The following is a 21,999-nucleotide window of genomic DNA, read 5'->3' as shown; positions in this document are numbered from 1 at the left end:
TGAAAGACTTTGACCTCCCAATCCAGAGCACAAAACAGAGAGTGAGGCACCAAAATTAAATATATATATGTGTGTGTGTGTGTGTGTGTGTGTGTGTGTGTGTGTGTGTGTGTGTGTGATAGGATAATATCTTCTCAATCTAAGGCATATATATTCTATGATACAAAAAATTCTAAGGTTTCTTTGAAGTGATTCTAAATCCAAATAGACTAGGGAAAGTAAACTAACTTACCCTAAAGTTTGATATTTAGATTCTCAGTGTTCCAAATGATTAAGGGAAAAAAAACTATCTCTATTCCTCAAATACTTGGAGGAATGGTTTAGCTCAACAAGGGACAATGAAACAAATACCAATTAAATTAGCTTAGCACAAGAACATTAATCACACTAAACATAATATAAAGACAAAACAATAAACTTACTTACTTCACCATGCAACATCCAAGGTCCACCATAAGCATTCATGAAATGAGATCATATCATTACATCACCAAATCCACCAAATAATGTTTCTCAAATAGCCTCCATAATGCACAAGATAGAGAAATTACTAATAAAGAAAAAATTGATCCAAGAGTTCAATCAACCCTCTATTTATATGAGAGAAACCAGGTCAATTTATCCTTAAATTAGGCTAAAATTCCTAAAAAAATGTCATATCCATTATATAAGGTGGATAAGTCATAATTCATCAAGCCAACCCTCGAAGATAGCCAAAATAATGAAATAATATGAAAATAAGCCTAAATTAGTTGTTGTATGTGGGTTTAAAAGCCTCCAAAGGTGACACCATCTCGAAAAGTGCATCTCTCTTCGTGAAAAAAGGAGCAAGGGATGACCCAATGGGTTTGTCTCATTCCAAAATTCATGTCTCCTCATCATAATAGTGCTTCATCACCAAAGAAAACCAATGATGTCCTTTGGAAATCTCATTTCACCATCAAATTCACCATAAGAGTGACACCATCATGCTAGGGCATGACATCACTAGGATGGTGTTGGAAAATTCACAATGGCAGCTTATTATATCAATTTTCCTTAACCTTAATATTTTCTTGTGAACTTAGTGATTCTTCTTAGGTTCTTTAGTTAGATATTTTCATCAAACAAATATCAAGAACAAAAAAGTAACAATATAAGACACAGAAATTAGGCTCTTAGCTAGGGAAAGACCCCTCCAAGGGGAAAAACCAAAAACTATTTTCTTCTTATAGAATTCACTTTAAATGATACCACAAAGACCAAAGACCTAGATCAAGTCCTCCTTCAAGTACCAAGTCAACCCTTCCAGCAATTTATTCCTTGTACTTTCTCCAACCAGCTTCAAAACTACAACTTTGACATGTCAGCTTCAATATTGCAACTCTTCTGCAACTTTGGCTTTGCAACAGTTGCACGAAAACCCTAAGAAATATCTTCTTGCAATCCTCCTTTGAGAAAAACAAGTCTTCCTAAGGTCAACGAGGTCCAAACAGAATACTCACACTTCCTATAACCTAATGTTGCACCTACAACTTGAATCTGCAATTTCAGTCCTTCTCGGAAGCTACAGAAACCCTAGATTTCACACGTGTGAGAGAGATGGAGCCCAAAAATAGAAATTTTTATTTCTCCTTGAATTCTTCTTTCCTTCTAGACCTTCGCTCTTCCTTTTCCAACTTCTTATCTACAGATCAAATTCTTCCTTGAGAAATCGAACTTCTTGGTGAGTGACTGAAAAATGAGATGAAACTTCTCCTTTGTATAGCCTTTCCAAGGGGTTGAATTCCCTCCTTTGGGCTGATTTGAAGCTTCAAGGACCTACTTGTACTTTTGGAGTTTTTGGGACTTTCTAGACTAAAAATAAATTATTTTTCCAATTACATTTTGCTCAAAAGTCTCTTATAAATATGTTGGTTACTCCTTTGACTCATGACAATAAATCCTAAGACCTAACATGTTGAAGAAAAGTGTAACTAGGTTCTCTATTTGTAAATAGAATTTTGATCTTTGTACTTGTCAAGAAAAATAAATCTTATTTTTATAAATTATATGAATGAATTTTTTGCTCAATCTATAGGTCTAGGAAAGTCAAAGAATCAAAATTATGTTAAAAAAATCTTCTTGAGCATTTATGTAATGTACATGGGTCAACCTAGTGTCAAGTATCCCTCCAAGACAAGCACCATCCTTCAAAGAAGAAGACTGCAAGAAAAATGTAACGAATAAAATATATATAAATAATGTAAAATAATATAAATGATAATAAGCATAAATAATTATTAGTTAAGTAGTAATTAGGTTGAAGAGGCATGTCTAATTGAGACATGACTCTTCATGAAGAGACATGTGCTTGGTATATAAGCAAGCCTCTCGTTCTCATTTGTAAATCATTCATTCTTATTCATTTTATTTAATATAATATTTATATCCTCAATGGATAATTTCATATTCCAAGTCTTCTGGAGTAATTAATTTGTAGAAGGAACTTTGTTCGCTTCATTTGGTATCAAAGCAGTTCGGTCCTCTACGTTGCTTAACCGGTGCATAAAGCTCGTTCTCTGATCCAGGTCCTTGGCTATTGAAATTCGTCAACCTCACTGCCGTTCAATTGAAGCATTTTGCTCAGAATTTGGGAGTTTCTCCTTTTCTCCATTTTTCTAGGCCTTTGGCCATTAAAAAAAATATATTTACCAAAAAAAATATAAGTAAATAAAATAAAATAAAAAGAAGAAGAAAAAAAAAGTAAAAGAAAAAACAAAACGGATACAAAATCTCATACCAAGTATATTTAAAACTTTTTAAGTGGAGAAGCCTGTGGTTTTAAAAACAACCCATGGTAATATCCCATGGTATTTTAAAAGTTAAAGAAAAAACAAGGATACAAAAGCTCTTACGTGAAAGGTAAATATTACTTTTTACAAGAGGTTTTAAAAACAACCCATGTTAATATCCCATGGTATTTTAAAAGTTAAAGAAAAAACAGGGATACAAAAGCTCTTACATGAAAGGTAAATATTACTTTTTACAGGAGGTTTTGAAAACAACCCATGGTAATAGCCCATGGTATTCTAAAAGTTAAAGAAAAAACAGGGATACAAAAGCTCTTACGTGAAAGATAAATATTACTTTTTACTTATAAAGTATTGTGAATATCGTGACCGTGTCATATGAAAAGACGTGACCTTTATATTTATTAAGTGTGACTTTTACATTAAGTGGAGTGACATTAAAAGTTATCAAGGGAGTAATTAAGTATATAAAAAAAGGGACCAATTTATTATTTAAAAAAAGAAGTGAAACTATTATTATTATAAGATAATAAAGTTATTTTGAAAAGGGGTCTTAATATAAAGAAATACATACATATATAGAGGGCAACAATATAAAGGAGTATCTTTTTAATAAAAGGGTATTCAAGTTTTAACAATCCACATTAAAGGAAAATATATAGAAGAAATAAGTGATATTTTATAATAAAAATAGCTCTAGTTGACATATTGTTTATGTAAAAACATCAAGGCAAAAATGGAGACTAGTAATGAAAGGTTTCCTGAAACCCATAGTACATGTGTTTGCACACTATTTCAAATCAAAGGATCGCTCGCAGGAAGAGACATCATAATCTCTATCTGTCCTGCTAAAAGAAGTAATTATGTTAGTCCTAAATGTGCTAACCAATTGGTGATTCCTGAATCAAATATAGTTGAAACAAATATTTTTGGCAAACAATACGATATAAGCAATTTATACCTAAATATTGGAGATTATACTTTTACCTCAAAATTCACCGTGAAAACCTTACATTTTTACGATAGTGACATTGTTTTGGGGTTACCTTGGATGGGAACTCTAGGTTCCTTTATTCTAAATACAAAGAAGAAGTTTTCAACATTTTCTTACAAGAAGAAGAAAATAACGCTCCATGATTTTACACTAAAACCAAATTCAGTAACACCAGAAGATATCTCAGATATTTCAAAAGTAATGTCTCAAGAAGGTAAAAAGGTATTACAAAATATGCGAAAAGAAATTGACAAAATCAATGTTGACAAAAATGAAGAAGTTTCTCGATTTAAAAACCATAGTGAAAAATTACTATTGCAAATTAAGAAACTTGAAAAGGATAAGAAGTCATTAGAAAAAAAGGTACAACAACTTATCGAGAAAGAAGCATCAAATGTAGGAATTCAAGTTGATGACAAAACAACAAATATCGATCGAGTGAATATGACAACTCAAGAAGACAAGTCAGTTAAAGAAACGACACACTTAGATGTTGCAGTTCAAACAATGAACATCCCAAGTGAATGTTCCATAACCATCTCAACAACATCTTTGCCAGAAGAAAATATAAAAATTGGCACATGCCCAGTAAGGAGAAATCAAACCAAAAAAGTTCCATATCGACATCTGAATCATGAGAATAGACGAATCAACCATGCTACGTATTGGGACTATTCAGACCAAAAACAATAAATTGATGTTTCAGAGAATAATGACGTAAAATCAATCCAGTCTTATGCTAACAAGTCATTACAAAATTCCAGTGATCAAAATACTATACAAAAGATTAATCTCGGATGGTCTGATCCCTTCTCAGTGCGACAATTTTTTTTGTCACTAAGAAGATCATATCAACTTGTATCAATGAGGATGACTATTCCAAGAGAGAAAGATGTTCGAAGCCGAAAAAGAGATCAAGCCTTTTTTCATCAAAAAGCTTTGAGGACAAAGCTCTTTGAGGAAGGAGGCAATGTAACGAATAAAATATATATAAATAATGTAAAATAATATAAATGATAATGATCATAAATAATTATTAGTTAAGCAGTAATTATGTTGAAGAGGCATGTCTAATTGAGACATGACTCTTCATGAAGAGACACTTGCTTGGTATATAAGCAAACCTCTCGTTCTCATTTGTAAATCATTCATTCTTATTAAATTTATTTAATATAATATTTATATCCTCAATGGATAATTTCATATTCCAAGTCTTCTGGAGTAATTAATTTGTACAAGGAACTTTGTTCGCTTCAAAAAACAATGAAGAGAACATCATGTCAGCCTCAAAATATGTATATTAATGTAATGTCGGCTCATATAAAATACACAACGATTCACCTAGACAAGTCGGCTCAAAATGGAGACATAACACCTATATATACCTAGCTAGGGTATCTGCAAAAGATATGAAAGAATATCGTAATTGTCTGAGATATTTCGGAAGTATTTTACAAGATCTTGGATGGATCATAGAGTATAAAATCTCGGACTAGCTTCACAACTTTGAATGAGGTGTAGTAACCTCGGATCTCTCTGAAACCTCAGGTAATTACAGTCACACAGATCTCATATTCATCTAATGATTCTCAAAGGAAATTATAGTGGTTCAGGATCTCAGTCAAAGAGAAATGGTTCAGTACTTCTATGAGTACAATATTCCTATGGGTAAAGCCTCTCAATGATCACAGCCTTGGCATAGTAAATAGTCACATGAAGGTCTCGGTTTAGTTAGAAAATATAGTAATAGTTTCAGTATATATACATATATATATATATATATATCAAGGAACACTCTATCTCGACATATCTCAAAAATTCATCTATGGTCTCAGTATAGCACACATTGCCTTAACATACTTCAAGATACAGTCACAATCATGGCTATATCTTAAAGGAGACATAGCTATAATATGATGATCTCAGTGGAGAAAGCAGAAATGGTGCAGACCTCGATGAAGGCATAACAATGGTGTTGCAGCAGTAATGAAGACGTCAGTGGTGTAGCAGTGATGGTCTTAATCGAGCAACAATAATGATGATCTTCGCAGTTACAAGGAAGAGGAGTGGTGTCTTGGTCTTGGAGTAGCATAGAAGGTCAAGTGTTATGGTCTTGGTGTTCATCAATTGGAATGTCTATAAGAATAATTATGTGTGGTTTTTCCTCTCCAAGAGGGAGAGGTTTTGGCCGTGACATAATGCCAACTTCTTGAGTTATTGTCTCGTTGTTTTTGGTAGCAGTTTGATGAAGTAAACGTACACACTAATAATAAGAATAAGATCAAGCTAAGATAAATTGTAAAAGCACTTCACAAATTGTTATCAAGTCTAGAAGAATCTCACTAATGCTAATTTCCCTAGATTATTCAACATGGTATCTGATCTAAGGTGCTGAATTCAAAGGAAGGGCAGCAAAAGAGACAGACAAGGACATGTCTTCAAGAAAAGCATCAAAGCAAGTTGAAGGAATTAAAATATAAATCTACAACCGCAGTCTACAATAGCAAAGGATTTTTGTCTATATAATCAAGGAGGCAGCCTTCAATAGTCTATACTACCCATAGTCTTTGTGCTATGCTATTAAGATCTCGGTGCCACAATAGGATTAAGTAATCTCAATCAAAGAATGAAGTTTTGATGTTAACTCGGGTTCATGGCAAGAGTTTAAATGCCTCTCATAGTCTTAGTCTATGTCATACCACAGGGATCTCAATATAGAATGAAGTTGTTCGTTGATGGATCTCAATACCATAAAATGATCATCATGGAAAGCAACATCAAGACTCTATGGTTCTAGACAATACTGCATAATACAAGGTTCCATAATCCACTTATGTGATAGTGAGACAATGTTATATCAAGTTCATCAACAGTTTTCTAATCATAAGAATCAGATGAATAAGTTGAAGAAACTTAAAGACAAGAAGGCAAGCTTCATACCATTACATCAAGGACCTCATCCGGAGGAAGCATAAATGCATCTACTTCAACCATCATCAAAGAAATCAAGGAGAAGATTTCATCTTCACGTGACAAGTAAGTATCTTTTCAATTTATATATTTGGTTAAATGACTTCATGATTGCTAGGACATCTATAGGTTGAATGGGTCATCAAGATTCCTTGCATGAAGGAGGATAGAAATAGTCCTCTAAGTAGCTGAAGTCATTAAACATATCAATAGGTCTCCTCTAAATTTATGGAAATGGAATCTTATGAAATATCCCCTCACATAGAAATATTGGAGACATCAAAGTGATTTAGGTGATAAACTCATTCTCTAAAGATGCAATGAAGAAGGTCACATGGAATCTATTCTTAATGAAAGTAAAAAGGGTATAAAGGGATGTAGGATATCTTCATAAGATCCCATCTACAAGATGTAGGAATGAAGATAATCATCACCGTTCTAACTGATAGGCAAGGTAACAAATATCCATGAACAAGAAGGTTACCTCAGCCAACAACTTGTGGTCTCTATGCTAGATAGAGAAAGACAAGTTGATGGAAAAAATATTAAAGGTTAAAGAACTCAACCATGTGCAGAAAGGAAAGGCAAGGTTGGTCCTCAATCAAGACAAAATAATTATAATGATATAGAAAGATTTTGGAATCTCATATCACTTAAATATGAAGGAAGTTGAAGAAAAGGGCCAAGGAAAGAGGGAGTAATAAATCTCTCCTATGAGTAAGATAGTATCCCTCACAAAATAGTCCTATCATAAGCTCCTAAATCTTGTGTTATAATATATGACAATGATAATAATATGCATCATGGCATCATGGAATCATTAGAAACAAGAGCTCGTAACATCACCATAGGGATCATGAAGGACAAAATCCATGACAGACAACATGTAGGATGTATATCTCTTGGGAACCTTAGTGGACATTGAAGAAAACGAGGAGTCATTTGAGACAAGGCTCATCATACATCAAGTCAAAAAGGAAACATCTTCCAGTTGGGGATATACAAGATCCTCAAAATTCTCTAATGGAATCCTCATCGTAGGGTTCACTAATCTAGAGAGGAAGCAAGTGTTTCGACAAGAACTCCAACTTATGGAATCCATGAGATGATGATGTAATGACATGAAGCTGATCAAGTGATTGAAGACATTAGGGGAATTTTGAGATCTAAAATGGGCTCCTAATAAAAAAGTACAACCAAAATAAACTTTATAAGAACCAATAGGATTCAAGATGATGATGTCAACCATGGGGGATGATTCACCATTTTTGGAGTAAAAAAACAAAAAGATTAAAAAATAATAAAATAATAAAACTACTTTTTCAACTTGTATTTTCAACTTATATCCCTAATTGTTTGCTCAGATTTCAAGCAGGAGTACTGCTTGGATAAAAATTTAATTCCTCATCTAAGGAGTACCCATGTTGCATACTTTTGATGGACCCTGCTACATGAAACATGAAAAATACATGAAAAACGTGATTGCAATCACATTTTTCATTTATTTCTCAATATTCAGGTAGTAGGATCCATTGAAAGTATGCAACATGTGTGCTCCTTGGATGCGGAATCAAATTTCTCATCTAACGAGTGTTTCTACTCAAAATTTGAGTAAGCCCATAGGGAGATAAGTTGAAAATATGAGTTGAAAAAATAGTTTTTTCCCCTCTAAACTTTGATGATGTAATCTAATATTATTTTATTATTTCCACTATTATTTTATAATTTCCTTAGGAGGCCCATTTTAGACCTAAAAATTCCCCTAATGATCTTTTCAATCAAGGAAGATGTTGGAAGAAGCCTCGATGACCTAAAAGTAAAATAAGGTATTTATTCTTGTGTTTAATATTATAATATCATGTTGCATAGTTTCAGGTAACATGGATCATTGCTTCTATCTTAAGAAGCATGATCAAGAGAAAGGATCTCCTCCTCTAAAAGGACACAGGAAGGCATAAGTAACACTAGATGAAATCAACATGATATGTCCTCATCTGAAGTATGAGGTGGTTGACTACAATGAAGAAAACCCTGATTAAATGATACTAGGAATGGAATGTGTGAGGAAGGAATAGATCGTGAGATATGCAACCCTTGACAGTGGATATCTTTGGGAGATGTGTCAACATGTATGCAGGATGTTGATACCTACAGAAAGATGTCATGATGAAGAGCCATCCTGTAAGGTATGATTTGATGTAATATGACATTTTGATTTCTTGAATAACATCTAGATAAGTTCATGCAGGGCTACTCAAACAAGAGTTGTAAATATAAGTACAACTAGCATTCGTGTGGTGGATAGAAGAAGCATGATGAATAAATATCCATATGACGAAGGTTCTAGATATGAATAAGGCCACTTTCCATGAAGAAAGGAATGACATGATGAACGAAGGAGGAAAGTGATCGATGGTTGTCGCCCTACAAGAAGCTTGACTAAATTTCATGACATCACGGAGAGAAGTTGATCAAACAGTTGAAGGACACATGAAGAAGAAGTTGTTGATGTATAGAAGTGTCCCTTTCTAAGACAGAGCTATGACAGGTCCCTGATCAAGAGGGAGCTTGAATTAGATCACCCCTGATTACAAAGGAGTGACAATTGTGTTTTTCTATTTCATGTGTCATGCACTAGACCAGTACTAACAGTCGTAAGTCTAGATGAAGGCCATGAATAGAAATGTAAACACATGATAGACACAACATTCTTGTCTTCACTTGGGAAGAAAGAGTGGGAGGATTGGGTAATCATCTGGCATCCGATACTCTTTGAGGATGTGTAGGGCATCCAAGATACGAGTAGGCAAGAGGACCGATATTCTTTGAGGGTTGGGAACCCAAGATAAGAACAGTCCTATAAGTTCATACTCAGTGAACACCCGGGTGGGTATGTACCTTGAGAAACAATGATGAAGGTGTCTATAGTCATTGGTCTTGCCAACATTGTGCTCTGATCTTATGAGAGATAGAGTTGTTATTCAAGGCCTTGCTATGGAAACAATGTTGGTTACTATAATAATATACAGATGGGATTACCAATCTGAATCTTCTTAAGAGAAATTATTCATATTGAGAATAACCAAGTACCATTTTAAATACCTCCCTAGTTAAGATGGAGTGTTGAAGAAAATTGTAACTAGGTTCAGTATTTTTCAATATAATTTTGATCTTTTTACTTGTTATGAAACCAACTCACAAAAATATAGAAAAGATAGATGAACGCCTTAGAAATCAGCCTCTTTGAGGGGGAAACCTCCTTTACATTATACAAATGAACAATTCTTGGATGATACAAATGACAAGACCTCCTTTCTATATATAGGAGTCTAAGGGGTCATAATATAATCAGAGCCGACATAACAATAATAATGTAAGGGCACAATAATAACAATAGTGGGCTTCTATGGGGCACAATAATAACAATATGGGGACTAAATGGGTACAACAATATAATAAGGGGGTTGTACTAATAACAATAATGGGTTACACTAGTAGTATAGGGGCTTAACATGTCCTAATCCTTCAAAAAGTGTTGTCCTCAACACTTGAGTAGTTCTTGATGCTTCTGTATAAAATTCTTGTCCTCCCATGTGGAATCTTTAGCGGGTAATTTCTTCCACTTGATGAGATACACTGAAATTGATCAATTTCATAGTTGTCGGGTTCTTTTTTTGTGACTTCTCCAGGTTCCAATATGATTTTTCCTTCCTCTTCAATTTCAGGAAATATTGTTCGAATTGGGATATTCTACAAATTTTGAATGAGTGGCCACACTTCTTCGTTCTTCTTCCATTCATCCCTTGCTTCGTTTTCTTCTTCCATTCATCCCTTGCTTCATTTATCCAATCTGGTTGGATAATAGAAATAGCACAAAACAATGCTTCCACATCCTCATCCTTTCTTGAGAGTGCATCTGCAACAAAAATTTTCTTCCCTTTTCTGTAGATGATGTCAAAGTCATAACCCAACATATTGTGACCCATTTTTTCTATTCTTCTAAAGATAATATTTGTTCTAAAAAGTATTTAAGATTATCATGATCCATTTTTACCTTGAAGTGTCTTCCCATTGGGTAAGGTCACCATTTCTTAAGTGCATGTAGTATTGCCAACATTTCCTTCTCATAAATAGCTTGCTTGAGATGTAGCCATAAAATATCCAATCACCTACATCAAAGCTTTTCTCACTGTGATGTTGATCTACATGTTGTTTCATTCGATTTTGCACCAAAGTGGCGTTATCCTTTAAAATTTGGAGAACTTGTTGTTGATGCTTGATGTGATATTTCACTGCTTGAACCATTTTCTTCTTGATATGTCCTTCTATCTTGAGAGTTTGAGGAGTGGTAATTTCTTCCACTGCTTTACAAGATATGGTCAGATTCATTTCTTGATGCTTGATGTGATCTTTCACTTCTTGAACATTTTTCTTCTTGATATGTCCTTCTATCTTTATAGTTTGAGGAGTGGTAATTCTGGCCAATGCATTACAAGATATGGTTGGATTCATTTCTTTTTTCTCGATGTGTTCTTTCACTTCTTGAACCTTTTTATTCTTGATATGTCCTTCTATCTTGAGAGTTTGAGGAGTGGTAATTCTTGCCAATGCTTTACAAGATATGGTCAGATTCATTTCTTCTTTCTCTGGGGTTAAGTCCTAGAGTATATCCTCTTCTTTTTATGTTTCTTGATCCTTTTCTTCCTCCTCTTCATACTCTATGTAAAATAATTTCTTCTCAGCACATTTATGACCTTTAGTGCATTTGCTATCACAATTGTAACAAAGCCCTTTTTCTATTTTTTCTTCCAATTGTTGAGGTGTAAGCCTTGTAGATTGTGGAAGGATAGGAAAAGAAACACTTCCATAATTATAGTCGTGAGGGGTGGTATTCCCTGTTTCCATAATTTCGCTTTCAATTTTTCTTTCCCCCCTGAATGCCTTCTCCAATAAATCAGGTTCCCAAAGACGAACCTCATGTTGAATGTTATCCTTTAAAGTACCTATGAAGACATCAATCCTTTGCTTCTCTGGAATATCACTTACCCTTATATTCAATTTTTGGAAGTCCTCAATGTTCTTTGCCATTGAACACTTTTTTTATATATTTATCAATTGGCTAAAGAAGGTGTTTCTCTTTCTATCTTCATAATGTGCTATCATTTCCTCCATGAAAATTGACCACATAACAAGTGGTTTACGAGAACAAAGCCCTTTATACCATAAAAATTGATCCGGTTCTAAATATGAAGATGCAATACGTACCTTTTGTAATAGTTGCACCTCATGTAGATCAAAGTATTGCCCCATTTGTAGTATCCAATTTACCGGATCCTTGTCATCAAACTTCCCATATCGCCTTTTCTTGATTTTAGGAGATCGATCTTGAAACAACTGTAACTCTGTAATTTCGGCTCTTCCAGTTCTGAAATCATGACTTGCAATAGCCCTCTGTGTCCTCTTTCTAATGCACCAGCCTTATCGAAATTGGATTCTCCAAGAAAGATTTATGCACAATCTCCCAAGATGACCTAATTATATACCTTTTCAGAAGAGAGAATTGTATGAAGTGCCACGTGTCCCTGTTTTGACCTTTGGATCTAAAAACTATATACAGGAAACTACACTCTGTTGTCTTTCTTTAACTTCTGATGAAATTTCAATCCGATGCTCAGAGAGACAGTTATGACGATTTTCCCAAGGTGACCTATTTGGAAAGTAATTCGGGGGTCTGCAAAAACCCTAAATTCCTCAGACTATATCTCTGAAACTATAACGAGGGAGGATCTGAAATTCGGAGCCGAGGTTCAAACCGATTTCATCTCAAATGGGTTTTTGTTTAAGATTCTGAAACTTCCTAGCGAAAGAGTTATAGCGAAAACCCCACGATGACGTGTTTTAGGTGAAATGTTGGAGCTTGCAAAAGCCCTAAATTCCTAAAATCATATATCCAAAAATATAGCGTTACAAGCTCTAAAATTCAGACCTAAGATTCAGTGCGAGCTCCCCTCAAATGGGTTTTTTTCGTTGGCTTCTAAAACGTCGCATAAAAAAAGGTATAGCGAAAATGCCACGATGACCTGTTTGGAGTAGCGAAACCTTAGAATCCAAAGCTCTGATACCAAATGTTATGGAACCAGCTCACAAAAATATAGAAAAGATAGATGAACGCCTTAGAAATCAGCCTCTTCGAGGAGGCAACCTCCTTTACATTACACAAATGAACAATTCTTGGATGATACAAATGACAAGACCTCCTTTCTATATATAGGAGTCTAAGGGGTCATAATATAATCAAAGCCGACATAAAAATAATAATGTAAGGGCACAATAATAACAATAGTGGGCTTCTATAGGGCACAATAATAATAATATGGGGACTACATGGGTACAACAATATAATAAGGGGGTTGTACTAATAAAAATAAGGGGTTGCACTAGTAGTATAGGGGCCTAACAGTACTTATCAAGAAAAATAAATATTATTTTTATAAATTATATGAATGAGTTTCTTGCTCATTATATAGGTCTAAGAAAGCCAAAGAGTCAAAATTATGTTAAAAAACTCTTCTTGAAAATTTATGTAATGTACATGGGTCAACCGAGTGTTAAGTAGCCCTCCAAGACAAGCACCATCCTTCAAAGAAGAATACCGCAAGAGAAACAATGAAGATAACATCATGTCACCTTAAAATATGTATATTAATGTAATTTTGGCTCATATAAAAGACACAACGATTCACTTCAACAAGTCAGCTCAAAATGGAGACATAATACCTATATATACCCAACTGGGGTATCCGCAAAAGATATGAAAGAATCTTGGACTTGACTGAGATATTTCGGAAGTCTTACAGGATCTCAGATGGCTCATAGAGTACAAAATCTCGAACTAGCCTCACAACCTCGAATGTGGAACAATAACCTTGTACCTCTCTGAAACCTCAAGTAATTATAGTCACACAGATCACAGATTCATCTAATGATTCTTGAAGGAAATTACAGTGGTTCAGGACCTCGGTCAAAGAGAAATGGTTCAGTACTTCTATGAGTAGAATAGTCCTATGAGTAAAGCCTCTAATTGATCATAGCCTTGGCATAGTAAACAATCACATGAAGATATCGGTGTAGTCAAGAAACAAAGTAATAGTTTCAGTATACATATATAGGAACACTCTATCTCGACATATCTCCAAAATTCATCTATGGTCTCAGCACATTATCTTAACATACTTCAAGATATAGTCATAAGCATGGCTATATCTTAAAGGAGACATATCTATAAGATGATGATCTCAGTGAAGGAAGCAGAAATGGTGCAAACATCGATGAAGGCGTAGAAATGGTGTTGCAGCAGTAACGAATACTTCAGTGGTAGAGCAGTGATGGTCTTAATGGAGAAACAATAATGATGATCTCAGCAATGATAAGGAAGAGGAGTGGTGTCTTGGTCTTGGAGTGGCATAGAAGGTCAAGTGTTGTGGTCTTGGTGTTCGTCAATTGGAATCTCTATAAGAAGAATTACGTGTGGGTTTTCCTCTCCAAGAGGAAGAGGTTTTGGCCCTGGAAGAATGCCAACTTCTTGAGTTCTTGTCTCTTTTTTTTTTATAGCAGTTTGATGAAGTAAACACACACACTAATAATAAGAAGAAGATCAATCTAAGATAAATTGTAAAATCACTCACAAATTGTCATCAAGTCTAGAAGAATCTCACTAATGCTAACTACCCTATATTCTTCAACATAACAAACACTAGAAGCATGAAGAAAATTCTTTTACCTAGAAGACCATCAATAAGAATCATGAAAACCACGCTTTAATAAAAATGATTTTTTCTTTTCTTCCTTTGTTTGTTACATAGGATACATTGAAATAAGTACAGCAACATTTATGAAAACTGAAACTAGTTACATTTTCAACAATCCCTCTTAACTAGGGAGGTATTCATAATTGTACAAACAGTGCAACATCATTCTCAAATTGAAGAGTTCTCATAAGAAGATTCAGATTGATAAGACAAATTGTAAGCATCAACATTATTACTAGCAGTGTCACTGGGGCCTAACTTGACAAGCTCAACTTCATTTGAGAGAATTACGCTGGAAGGCTTTACGTGCGATACCACATTACCCTTACAAGGAACTTACTTGATCCAGATGTCTACAAGGATTATTCTTATCTTGGATCTCCAACCTTGATTCCTCAAATAATATCGGTCCTCTTTGACCGCTCTTCTCTTGTATACCTATCCTATCATTGAAGAGTGTTAGTACATTTCCTTTCTTGGATTATACATCCTCAAGGAAACCACAGATGCTTATCCAATATTTCACCATTCTCTCTTCATTGCCTGAAGAAAAGAATTCACATGTGATGTCAAACATCACTCATGTTCTCTCTAGAGAATAGATCCTTACTCCTATCTAAGGAGATACCTTTACTCCCTCTCAAATCTAGAGGAGATTCTTGACTTCCTTTCTAATTGCGAAGTCATATCCATGCACTTTCTAGTTTTTCTTTGTAAGAGTATCAGCTATTTTTTCTTCACAGTTCCTTGGCTCCCTCTTTTTTCTGCATCTCATTGTATTGAGCTTTCTTCCTTTCGAGGTATCAAGGAGCCATTTTCACTCTTCAATATGGTGATAGGATCCAAGTCACTTTTCTTACTCATCACTTTCATCTTCAACATCATAGATGATTGCATTGTATTGAGCCTTCCAAACTTCAATTTGATCATAGCTTCCTCATGAAAGTGATCTCCTTTGACCTTCAAGTTATATTCTCACACTGCTACCTTTCAACCCCAAGATGGACACATCTTGACTTCACAGTTGCCAGGTACCAGATGTTGAGATTCCCTCAACATTCTTCATACATTTCCATCCATATAATTAAACTTGCCTCAACTTTCATCATGAAACATCCTTCCAGAAAGAAAAATAATATGTTAACCAGATAACCATCAATAATTAAAACAGACTTACCTCCTCATGATGACCTTCTCGTCCAAATATTAACATCCTTATAGTCCATCTATACTTGAATCTTCCTTCATGCATTAGAGTGCCCAATAATCAAACTTGATTACCAAGTTACAACATTTTCTTCTGGAGACTATATTGGATTTAATCATTATTTTACATATTCTAGAGAAAGTCTTAATATTTTATACATCCTTACGTAAGTTAAATTATTCCTTTTAAATATCATACTATCATACTAAGCATGTTACAATATTCTACATGAATCTTATCCAAGAGTCACCTTTAATGTGCATTCCTATGCTTCTTATTCCATCATCTAGCTACATATATCTCACAAGAGCCTACAACCTGACCCATTGCATTCCTTCATCCTTTAACAGTATTGTTTCCACATTGCATGGAATGTATACTAACCTTTTCATAATGATTCTCTCAAGAACCTTCCAAAATTATGGTCCTTTCAAGATCATGACGATCCATCTAAGTAAGATGACTGCCTCTAACCTAATGTTAGATAATGCATGGATGATCTATATGCAAAATGGTCTATTTATCTTCTTACTAGATGATTTCTACAAAGCAACTTAACCAAGTATACTCTATGTATTCTACTACCACATGCTTCTCTCTATGATGTTATATCAAGGCTTTTCTAAATAAAACAACAATGCATACTATCATAAAGGAAAGACCAAATTTACAAAGAACTAGTCAAACAAGATGCCTTCTTTGTACTAAATATCTTTCACATCTTATTTCTTTGGCTTCTTCTCAGATTCTCCTGTTTCCTCAGCTATGTGAGCCTCGCTTCTTTCCTTTCTCTTGTTGTTCTATTCACTTGGAAAGTCCCTCTTATAGTGTCCATATTCATTGCACTTAAAGCATTGAATCTTGGACATATCTTTCTTCTTGGACTTCCTGAACTTTCCTTTCTTCAGCTTCTTGACTCGAGCTAGAAAAGATTGAGACTACTCATCTAATACAATATCGTCTTTTACTTTAATCGGTGATTCTTCCAAAATGCATTGCGCCCATAACTCATAAAAGGCAGTTGAATCTTTCTTAGAGTAGATGTTTGTTGCAAAGCTGATCCATTCTAGTGGAAATGCATTTAATACACAGATGGTCATTTATGAATCATAAATTCTCTCTCCAAGTCCCTAAAAATGATCTCTTAGTTGAGAGATATTCATTAGAAAGGATTCCATGCCCTCATCCTTTGATTTCTTAATTTTGTATGGTTTATTTTGCAGAGACATTTTTTGTCCCGATGTACTTATAGAGTACAAGTTCACTAGCTTGTCATACATAACCTTGGAAGTTTCAAGTTTGCAACAATGGAACAAGAGGATATTTAATGGATTTAACTATGATCCTTTGTGCCCTTACTTCCCATTTCTTGTATTTTTCTAGTTCTTGAGTCTTTTCTTTGGTAGGTTTAGTGACTTCCCCAGTTACATATACATTATCTCATGCTCTATAAGTGCTAGGTCAATCTTTTTCTTCCATGCTAGGTAATTTTATGCTCTAACGAGCTTATTACTCAACTTACAGAAAGAACCCATATGACTAATAGATTTAGACATAGAGTAATAATATAATACTTACTTGATAGCCAATATTTTCCTCTTTCTTGATAATGTCTTCAACCTTTCTTGATGTCTTCAAGACTTTTGAAGAGACTTAAATAGTGTCCTTGAAAGATGTTTCCTATGATTCCTCCAACAACAAATTTCAGCAGTGATGAATGATACCAAGATCCTTTTGATGCTTCCTTCAAAGATGCCTTTCAATATATCTCCTTCTCTCAAGAGACAACCTTCCTTGTAATATTCCTCTCAAGCCTTCCTTTGATGAGAGCTTGATGTAATCTTGATATTCTTCAATATGGAATCCATCCTTCCAAATCAATCAGTGTTATATTTCTTTTTCTTACGCAAATGATTCCCATTAACAAGAAAACCCTTATTTGTGTTCACAAGATGATTCTTTGACTTTCCTTCTTATTCACCTTAGCTCTGATCCCATGCTAGAAAATTCACAATGGCGGTTTATTATATCAATTTTCCTTAACCTTAATATTTTCTTGTGAACATATTTATTCTTCTTAGGTTCTTTAGTTAGATATTTTCATCAAACAGATATCAAGAACGAAACAGTAACAACAGAGGATGGAAATTAGGCTCTCATCTAGGGCAAAAACCCTCCAAGAGGAAAACCTAGAAAACTTTTCTCTTCTTATAAAATGCACTTCAAATGAGACAAAAAGACCCAAGGCCTAGATCAAGTCCTCCTCCAGATACCAAGTCATCCCTTCCAATAAGTCCTTCCTTATACTTGCTCCAACCAGCTTCAAAACTGCAACTTCGACCTGCCAACTTCAATACAGCAACTCTTCTGCAGCTTCAACTCTGCAGCAGCTACACAAAAACCCTAATATAGCTCATCCTGTAATCCTCCTTTAAGAAAAACAAGTCTTCCCAAGGTCAATGAGGTCCAAACAGAATACTCACTCTTCCTACAACTTGAATCTGCAATTTCAGCGATTCTAGGAAGCTGAAAAAACCCTAGATTTCGCATGTGTGAGAGAGATGGAGCCCAAAAATAGAAATTTTGCTTCCTCCTTGGATTCTTCTTTCCTTCTAGACCTTTGCTCTTCCTTTTTTCAACTTCCTAGCTACGTATCGAAATCTTCCTTGAGAGATCAATCTTCTTAGTGAGTGAGTGACAAATGAGGTTGAACTACTCGTTTATATATCCTTTCCAAGAGGTCGAATTCCCTCCTTTAGGCCGACATGAAGCTGTCAGGCCCAACTTGTACTTTGGAGTTTCCAAGACTTTCTAGACTCAAAATAAATTATTTTTCTAATTACATTTTTCCTGGAAGGATCTTATAAACATGATGTTGACTCCTTTGACTCATGACAATAAATCCTAATACTTAACAAACCCTAGAAGCATGAAGAACATGATTTTACCTAAAACACCATCAATAAGAAGCATAAGACCTGTGCTTTAATAATAATAAATTTTTATTTTCTTCCTTTGTTTGTTACATAGGATACATATTGAAATGAGTACAACAACAATTAAGAAGATCGAAACTAGTTACATTTTTCAATAGGTGGAAGGTGTGAAATTCCCTCTAAAGATATACCAATTCATTATCATCCTCAAACATCACCAAATGAATATTAATGTCCATAAAGAAGGTATAATGTCAGACTAGGGGAATCTTGCCATCTCCTAGGTGCACATAATCTCCAAGTAACATCTTATCCTATATCACCAATATCTAAGGTCTTGAGGGTGAGGGAAGGTTTCATCATCAGCGCCAATTCATCCTCAAGATCATCGTCCCTCGAAATGTGCCCAATGTCCTCTATCAAGGTGTTTTGCATCTTTATCAAACTAGTTGGACATCATCTATGAAGAGATAGAGAAGCATCATGTCATACCTCAAGGGACCTTAACTACACTTAGAAGAATCATCTAACACATACTTAAAGAATCGAGTGAGCTCAACATCATAAGTACAAGTGCCATAGGAGCATCAAGGTGGACAGGTTTCCATATTTAGCTATGGGAAGTTTATCATATGACCCTATTAGGTGATTCCAACCCTAAGGGGAAGTGCATTTCCTAGGTCAACTCTTTCAAATGATAAATGCAAATGATAAGTGGTATGGCTTGGGTTTTACTTCAGGAGAGGTTTCATAGTCTTATACTAAGTTATGCAAAACCATTGTCCATGAGTGTCATAAAGAGGGTGCTTAATTTCTTGAGATACCTTCCCTCACCTTTGTTTTCCAAACCCCCGTAATTTTTTTTCTTCATTAGATATGACTTGTCTAGCAAGCTTCATTGATATATCAAGTAAAAATGATGATATAATCTCCTCTAATGATTGGCAGCTAATTTCTTAATTATTGTTTGGATTTTCAATGAGAGTTCATTTTACTTTGATAAGCATGATATGCATGGATACTCTTAGAGATGAGTGGCTATATAAGAGGGGGTAGAGATGAAGCTATAATTGATTTTTTATTATTATACATCCCTTGCCATTATTTTTCATTTTGATATTTTTCTTATGATTTTTATTTTCTTACAGTTGCATCAACCTTGAGTATTTCTAGCCTCTTCTTCTCATAGGACAAATCCAATAGGGAACTAGTGCATTCCACTTATAAAAAACAATCAAAAATTGTATAATGAAATGAAGGGGAATGACGACAAGTTTTAGGTAAGAATAACATGGAATACTACCATCATCTAAACTTATTATATGTGCCTTCCTAGATAGTGAAAGAAAAACCCTAAGGAAGGTCACACTGGACTAGGGGCACATAATAACCACCAAGTTGAAATAAGGTAAAAGTACACAAATAAAATCAACGTGTGATCTAATTTCAACATGTGATCCATGTTAGAATGCCTTAAACATTTAATGAAAGAACTTGCATGCAAAAATGATCAGTGTACCTCACAATAGATGACCCACCTTCATTGGATGAGTAGGCTAGACCAATGAATGTACGAACCAGAGAATGGGTAAGAGGCATCTGAGATTGGCCATATGCATATCATAGTAGGCGCTATTAGATGGAAAGCTACATCATAGGAGAAAAAAAAAAATTCCTAGGATTACCCATGTATGTGGATGGGTAACAATCAAAACAACCAAGATATTTAGAGATCCAGAATGAAATATAACTATATCAATTCACATATTACCAAAGGGATTGATTGCAATATAATGGGAGATAGGTGAGAGGTTTCCATTGATTTCCATGTTTGCAGTGGAGGTGATGGTTAAGACACTGTGAATGAAAGTAAAAATGGTTTTCCACTTTTCACAGTCTCAAGAATGAACTATATAAACCTTCAACTGCTTTTCTAGATTGCATATTAGAGTTGCCACATCCCTCAAACAACTCAACCAAATTTTCCACCAAAGGAAAGAAAGCTAGAAAGGGTAAAATTCAGGTATGTCAACTAAGTCTGAACCTTTTTCAATTTTAGGGGGCTTTTCTACATTAATTATTTAGATCACATGGCTTGAGAGTATCATATTTTGATTTAGAACCAACCTCACGTGCAATACTTTTTTGTTTGAATTGCAACCTTTCTAAATCCACCTCACAATGTGTTGGAAACCTAAAAAACAACTATTTCTATTATCTTTTGTCCCTACTTTGTGTACCAAATATAGCAAGTCAAATTGTCCTTTCTATATCATTATTTAGAAACAACAATTTTCTCCCTCTCTATGTCACATTCACCACAAGGATTCTCTTCTAATTGTTTAACTATACTTTTCATAGTGATTCCAAACTCAGATCAAGTTCTTCATTTATTATAGCCTAGTCACTTAATTCACGATGAGGAGAGGAAACTTTGTTGCTCACTCGCATTGTCCAAATAGAACCATTAAACTCCCTATATATATTATTTATTAGACCTTCATCATGTATTTCCACAAGCAGTGAATAGGCTTTCCAAATTCCTTCATTTTCTTGCAAATATTCTAAGGGATAACTCTATATTTGAGTTCCAACAAGTGACATCCATTGTCTAATCTCATTCTAATGCCATAATATAGCTATGTTTTGAGTTATGTCACAGTTCTTTCAAGCTATTTTAAGGAGAAGCAAATTAATTAACTTCAATCATATCATTTTCCGGCTTCATTTTGTTAATACTCTATAACATATCAATGTTTATCATTTGTATGCTCAACTAGCTCACTAAGTTTGCCTCTACACATGATGGTCCTTTCATTGATTTAATGTTCCACTCTAACCTCCATTATCTAATTTTTTGTGGTGGGTTTCACTCTATTATCAAGTGTTGATTTCCTTAACGATTTAAATATATCGTATTCCATATCACAAAGAATTCTCAAAATGATGAAAAGAGATTGAAAATGAGGTGAATGTTAAAATATCAAAGTTCTATGCAAAAAAAAAAAAAAAATGCATAAACTTGAAAGTTCTATGCAGAAAATTGAATGTACTTCGCAGAAAACTGAATGAAAATTAATGTACTTAGTAGAAAGTTGAATGTAATTTGAAGAAAACTGAATGTACTTTGCATAAAGTTAAATTTACTTTGCAGAAAATTGAGTGTACTTTGCACAAACTGAATGTACTTTGCATAAAATTGAATGTTCTATGTTATTACAATTACTTAGAATGCAGATTTCTTCTTCACAACTTTTGAGATAAGCAAATGTAAATAGAACATAAACTTAAGGATCATATGAAAATAGTCAAG

Source organism: Pinus tabuliformis, chromosome 2_2 (assembly GCF_031772625.1).
Source record: "Pinus tabuliformis cultivar Carrire ecotype Pingquan chromosome 2_2, CPIR1, whole genome shotgun sequence".
NCBI lineage: Eukaryota > Viridiplantae > Streptophyta > Pinopsida > Pinales > Pinaceae > Pinus > Pinus tabuliformis.
The sequence above is the reverse complement of the archived record's forward strand: the minus strand, read 5'-3'. Positions refer to the sequence as shown.